At 37.7% G+C, this 7500-nt stretch overlaps 1 non-coding gene across 1 annotated transcript; it reads left to right on the top strand.

The window, feature by feature from the left end:
* The first annotated feature begins 697 nt into the window (after positions 1–697).
* On the top strand, positions 698–816 carry LOC123322477. Its single transcript, XR_006539124.1, has one exon. It is a non-coding gene; the product is annotated as a 5S ribosomal RNA (ribosomal RNA).
* The last annotated feature ends 6684 nt before the right edge of the window (positions 817–7500 follow it).

Below are 7500 nucleotides of genomic sequence, written 5' to 3' on the forward strand. Positions count from 1 at the left end.
GGAGCGGGTAAACGGCGGTAGTAGAATTCCCTCACTTAATATAGGACATGTAAACAGGAGCGGGTAAACGGCGGTAGTAGAGTTCACTCACTTAATACAGGACATGTAAATACGAGCGGGTAAACGGCGGTAGTAGAATTCGCTCACTTAATATAAGCTATGTAAACAGGAGCGGGTAAACGGCGGTAGTAGAATTCCCTCACTTAATATAGGACATGTAAATACGAGCGGGTAAACGGCGGTAGTAGAATTCGCTCACTTAATATAAGCTATGTAAACAGGAGCGGGTAAACGGCGGTAGTAGAGTTCACTCACTTAATACAGGACATGTAAATACGAGCGGGTAAACGGCGGTAGTAGAATTCGCTCACTTAATATAAGCTATGTAAACAGGAGCGGGTAAACGGCGGTAGTAGAATTCCCTCACTTAATATAGGACATGTAAATACGAGCGGGTAAACGGCGGTAGTAGAATTCACTCTTTTACGGCCGTTTTCGATAAATATTAGACGCAATAGCAAAACAAGGACTATATGCGAGACTGGCATCCCCATATGACGATGACGCGGAAGTCGATATATATGTGATATTATACAAAACCAGCTTATCTTCGTGTTGTTATTTTTTTATGAGCCTTCTTTCATGATCTTCACAGATTGCAATAATTGTTCACATGGAAAGAACACATAATCCCATCGTTTACGGCCATACCACGCTGACAATGCCAGTTCTCGTCAGAACACTGAAGCCAAGCAGCGTCGGGCGCGGTTAGTACTTGGATGGGTGACCGCTTGGGAACACCGCGTGCTGTAAGCTTTTTTTTTTTGCTTTCCGCACTTGGTCAGGTTGAAAATATTACAATTAAAGAGGTTCAGACATTTCTCCATTGAACGTTCACATCATAAAATTATATGAATGTATATAAACATGCAATTTTATGAAGAAATATAATTTTTTTTTTCAAAAACTAGGGAAGGTATGAACGGAAAACTTCGTAGGAAGTAGTATCTCACCTAACTCAACCCAAATCGACGATAAAAAGCATAGGTCACGCTTCATATAAGAAAGTCGTTCGGACTCTGAAAATTCCACATATAGTAAAATGTGAGGTTCGGAGACATAATTTTCATTTTTTCAAAAATTAGGGAAGATATGAACGGAAAACTTCGTAGGAAGTAGTATCTCACCTAACTCAACCCAAATCGACGATAAAAAGCATAGGTCACGCTTCGTATAAGAAAGTCGTTCGGACTCTGAAAATTCCACATATAGTAAAATGTGAGGTTCGGAGACATAATTTTCATTTTTTCAAAAACTAGGGAAGGTATGAACGGAAAACTTCCTAGGAAGTAGTATCTCACCTAAGTCAACCCAAATCGACGATAAAAAGCATAGGTCACGCTTCGTATAAGAAAGTCGTTCGGACTCTGAAAATTCCACATATAGTAAAATGTGAGGTTCGGAGACATAATTTTCATTTTTTCAAAAACTAGGGAAGGTATGAACGGAAAACTTCGTAGGAAGTAGTATCTCACCTAACTCAACCCAAATCGACGATAAAAAGCATAGGTCACGCTTCGTATAAGAAAGTCGTTCGGACTCTGAAAATTCCACATATAGTAAAATGTGAGGTTCGGAGACATAATTTTCTTATTTTTCAAAAATTAGGGAAGATATGAACGGGAAACTTCGTAGGAAGTAGTATCTCACCTAACTCAACCCAAATCGACGATAAAAAGCATAGGTCACGCTTCGTATAAGAAAGTCGTTCGGACTCTGAAAATTCCACATATAGTAAAATGTGAGGTTCGGAGACATAATTTTCATTTTTTCAAAAATTAGGGAAGGTATGAACGGGAAACTTCGTAGGAAGTTGTATCTCACCTAATTACACCCAAATCGACGATAAAAACCATAGGTCACGCTTCATATAAGAAAGTCGTTCGGACTCTGAAAATTCCACATATAGTAAAATGTGAGGTTCGGAGACATAATTTTCATTTTTTCAAAAACTAGGGAAGGTATGAACGGAAAACTTCCTAGGAAGTAGTATCTCACCTAAGTCAACCCAAATCGACGATAAAAAGCATAGGTCACGCTTCATATAAGAAAGTCGTTCGGACTCTGAAAATTCCACATATAGTAAAATATGAGGTTCGGAGACATAATTTTCATTTTTTCAAAAATTAGGGAAGGTATGAACGGGAAACTTCGTAGGAAGTTGTATCTCACCTAATTACACCCAAATCGACGATAAAAACCATAGGTCACGCTTCATATAAGAAAGTCGTTCGGACTCTGAAAATTCCACATATAGTAAAATGTGAGGTTCGGAGACATAATTTTCTTATTTTTCAAAAATTAGGGAAGATATGAACGGGAAACTTCGTAGGAAGTAGTATCTCACCCAACTCAACCCAAATCGACGATAAAAAGCATAGGTCACGCTTCATATAAGAAAGTCGTTCGGACTCTGGAAATTCCACATATAGTAAAATGTGAGGTTCGGAGACATAATTTTCATTTTTTCAAAAATTAGGGAAGATATGAACGGGAAACTTCGTAGGAAGTAGTATCTCACCTAATTACACTAAAATCGACGAAAAAAACCGTAGGTCACGCTTCATATAAGAAAGTCGTTCGGACTCTGAAAATTCCACATATAGTAAAATGTGAGGTTCGGAGACATAATTTTCATTTTTTCAAAAACTAGGGAAGGTATGAACGGAAAACTTCGTAGGAAGTAGTATCTCACCTAACTCAACCCAAATCGACGATAAAAAGCATAGGTCACACTTCATATAAGAAAGTCGTTCGGACTCTGAAAATTCCACATATAGTAAAATGTGAGGTTCGGAGACATAATTTTCTTTTTTTCAAAAATTAGGGAAGATATGAACGGAAAACTTCGTAGGAAGTAGTATCTCACCTAATTACACTAAAATCGACGAAAAAAACCGTAGGTCACGCTTCATATAAGAAAGTCGTTCGGACTCTGAAAATTCCACATATAGTAAAATGTGAGGTTCGGAGACATAATTTTCATTTTTTCAAAAACTAGGGAAGGTATGAACGGAAAACTTCGTAGGAAGTAGTATCTCACCTAACTCAACCCAAATCGACGATAAAAAGCATAGGTCACACTTCATATAAGAAAGTCGTTCGGACTCTGAAAATTCCACATATAGTAAAATGTGAGGTTCGGAGACATAATTTTCTTTTTTTCAAAAATTAGGGAAGATATGAACGGAAAACTTCGTAGGAAGTAGTATCTCACCTAACTCAACCCAAATCGACGATAAAAAGCATAGGTCACGCTTCATATAAGAAAGTCGTTCGGACTCTGAAAATTCCACATATAGTAAAATGTGAGGTTCGGAGACATAATTTTCTTATTTTTCAAAAATTAGGGAAGATATGAACGGGAAACTTCGTAGGAAGTAGTATCTCACCCAACTCAACCCAAATCGACGATAAAAAGCATAGGTCACGCTTCATATAAGAAAGTCGTTCGGACTCTGGAAATTCCACATATAGTAAAATGTGAGGTTCGGAGACATAATTTTCATTTTTTCAAAAATTAGGGAAGATATGAACGGGAAACTTCGTAGGAAGTAGTATCTCACCTAATTACACTAAAATCGACGAAAAAAACCGTAGGTCACGCTTCATATAAGAAAGTCGTTCGGACTCTGAAAATTCCACATATAGTAAAATGTGAGGTTCGGAGACATAATTTTCATTTTTTCAAAAACTAGGGAAGGTATGAACGGAAAACTTCGTAGGAAGTAGTATCTCACCTAACTCAACCCAAATCGACGATAAAAAGCATAGGTCACGCTTCGTATAAGAAAGTCGTTCGGACTCTGAAAATTCCACATATAGTAAAATGTCAGGTTCGGAGACATAATTTTCATTTTTTCAAAAACTAGGGAAGGTATGAACGGAAAACTTCCTAGGAAGTAGTATCTCACCTAAGTCAACCCAAATCGACGATAAAAAGCATAGGTCACGCTTCATATAAGAAAGTCGTTCGGACTCTGAAAATTCCACATATAGTAAAATGTGAGGTTCGGAGACATAATTTTCTTTTTTTCAAAAATTTGGGAAGATATGAACGGAAAACTTCGTAGGAAGTAGTATCTCACCTAACTCAACCCAAATCGACGATAAAAAGCATAGGTCACGCTTCATATAAGAAAGTCGTTCGGACTCTGAAAATTCCACATATAGTAAAATGTGAGGTTCGGAGACATAATTTTCATTTTTTCAAAAATTAGGGAAGGTATGAACGGGAAACTTCGTAGGAAGTTGTATCTCACCTAATTACACCCAAATCGACGATAAAAACCATAGGTCACGCTTCATATAAGAAAGTCGTTCGGACTCTGAAAATTCCACATATAGTAAAATGTGAGGTTCGGAGACATAATTTTCATTTTTTCAAAAACTAGGGAAGGTATGAACGGAAAACTTCCTAGGAAGTAGTATCTCACCTAAGTCAACCCAAATCGACGATAAAAAGCATAGGTCACGCTTCATATAAGAAAGTCGTTCGGACTCTGAAAATTCCACATATAGTAAAATATGAGGTTCGGAGACATAATTTTCATTTTTTCAAAAATTAGGGAAGGTATGAACGGGAAACTTCGTAGGAAGTTGTATCTCACCTAATTACACCCAAATCGACGATAAAAACCATAGGTCACGCTTCATATAAGAAAGTCGTTCGGACTCTGAAAATTCCACATATAGTAAAATGTGAGGTTCGGAGACATAATTTTCATTTTTTCAAAAACTAGGGAAGGTATGAACGGAAAACTTCCTAGGAAGTAGTATCTCACCTAAGTCAACCCAAATCGACGATAAAAAGCATAGGTCACGCTTCATATAAGAAAGTCGTTCGGACTCTGGAAATTCCACATATAGTAAAATGTGAGGTTCGGAGACATAATTTTCATTTTTTCAAAAATTAGGGAAGATATGAACGGGAAACTTCGTAGGAAGTAGTATCTCACCTAATTACACTAAAATCGACGAAAAAAACCATAGGTCACGCTTCATATAAGAAAGTCGTTCGGACTCTGAAAATTCCACATATAGTAAAATGTGAGGTTCGGAGACATAATTTTCATTTTTTCAAAAACTAGGGAAGATATGAACGGAAAACATCGTAGGAAATAGTATCTCACCTAACTCAACCCAAATCGACGATAAAAAGCATAGGTCACGCTTCATATAAGAAAGTCGTTCGGACTCTGAAAATTCCACATATAGTAAAATGTGAGGTTCGGAGACATAATTTTCTTTTTTTCAAAAATTTGGGAAGATATGAACGGAAAACTTCGTAGGAAGTAGTATCTCACCTAACTCAACCCAAATCGACGATAAAAAGCATAGGTCACGCTTCATATAAGAAAGTCGTTCGGACTCTGAAAATTCCACATATAGTAAAATGTGAGGTTCGGAGACATAATTTTCTTATTTTTCAAAAATTAGGGAAGATATGAACGGGAAACTTCGTAGGAAGTAGTATCTCACCTAACTCAACCCAAATCGACGATAAAAAGCATAGGTCACGCTTCGTATAAGAAAGTCGTTCGGACTCTGAAAATTCCACATATAGTAAAATGTGAGGTTCGGAGACATAATTTTCATTTTTTCAAAAACTAGGGAAGGTATGAACGGAAAACTTCCTAGGAAGTAGTATCTCACCTAAGTCAACCCAAATCGACGATAAAAAGCATAGGTCACGCTTCGTATAAGAAAGTCGTTCGGACTCTGAAAATTCCACATATAGTAAAATGTGAGGTTCGGAGACATAATTTTCATTTTTTCAAAAACTAGGGAAGGTATGAACGGAAAACTTCGTAGGAAGTAGTATCTCACCTAACTCAACCCAAATCGACGATAAAAAGCATAGGTCACGCTTCGTATAAGAAAGTCGTTCGGACTCTGAAAATTCCACATATAGTAAAATGTGAGGTTCGGAGACATAATTTTCATTTTTTCAAAAACTAGGGAAGGTATGAACGGAAAACTTCGTAGGAAGTAGTATCTCACCTAACTCAACCCAAATCGACGATAAAAAGCATAGGTCACGCTTCATATAAGAAAGTCGTTCGGACTCTGAAAATTCCACATATAGTAAAATGTGAGGTTCGGAGACATAATTTTCTTTTTTTCAAAAATTAGGACAGATACGAACGGGAAACTTCGTAGGAAGTAGTATCTCACCTAACTCAACCCAAATCGACGATAAAAACCATAGGTCACGCTTCATATAAGAAAGTCGTTCGGACTCTGAAAATTCCACATATAGTAAAATGTGAGGTTCGGAGACATAATTTTCTTTTTTTCAAAAATTAGGACAGATACGAACGGGAAACTTCGTAGGAAGTAGTATCTCACCTAACTCAACCCAAATCGACGATAAAAAGCATAGGTCACGCTTCATATAAGAAAGTCGTTCGGACTCTGAAAATTCCACATATAGTAAAATGTGAGGTTCGGAGACATAATTTTCATTTTTTCAAAAACTAGGGAAGGTATGAACGGGAAACTTTGTAGGAAGTAGTATCTCACCTAACTCAACCCAAATCGACGATAAAAACCATAGGTCACGCTTCATATAAGAAAGTCGTTCGGACTCTGAAAATTCCACATATAGTAAAATGTGAGGTTCGGAGACAAAATTTTCTTTTTTTCAAAAATTAGGACAGATACGAACGGGAAACTTCGTAGGAAGTAGTATCTCACCTAACTCAACCCAAATCGACGATAAAAACCATAGGTCACGCTTCATATAAGAAAGTCGTTCGGACTCTGAAAATTCCACATATAGTAAAATGTGAGGTTCGGAGACATGATTTCCTTATATTTCAAAAACTACCGAAGGAATGTTCGAAAAACTTCTCAGGAGGTAGTATCGTACCTATACCAACCCAAATCAACGATAAAAACCATAGGTCACGCTTCATATAAGAAACTTGTTCGGACCCTGAAAATTGGCGCGGGCTTCTGGAGGGTTATCCCATGCTCTCCTGGCATATGTAGGCAGAGCGGTCCGACTCGAACACATAACGATGCTTAACGTCGAAAAGTTTCGCTCGGATGGGAGACCGTAGATGGTTGTTCCGATGCATAGTTTCGTTTATGTCTTCGTGTAATAAGCTGTTATTATTACGAAAGGTGCATTCGAAACTTATGTATGAGAGACCTTCGGACATATTACGAGTGTGAGACTGATACGATTAGAGATATTCGATGCGATCCGAGGCAAATCGCCCCGGATCTGATGAATTTGTATGTAAATGTGCTTCTGGAGGGTTATCCCATGTCCTCCTGACATATATGTAAAGGGATGGAGAATGGGTCATGCTGGCCAGTTGTGGCGGATTTCTTTTTCAAGGATGAAGTTGCTGTTCTGGTTGGTAGGCTCGAATCGGATCCCCGCAGTGATGGGCTTGACGTGATTTCGTAGAAACAGTCGATGCATTA

The sequence above is a fragment of the Coccinella septempunctata genome (genome assembly GCF_907165205.1).
Source record: "Coccinella septempunctata chromosome 6 unlocalized genomic scaffold, icCocSept1.1 SUPER_6_unloc_1, whole genome shotgun sequence".
Lineage (NCBI taxonomy): Eukaryota > Metazoa > Arthropoda > Insecta > Coleoptera > Coccinellidae > Coccinella > Coccinella septempunctata.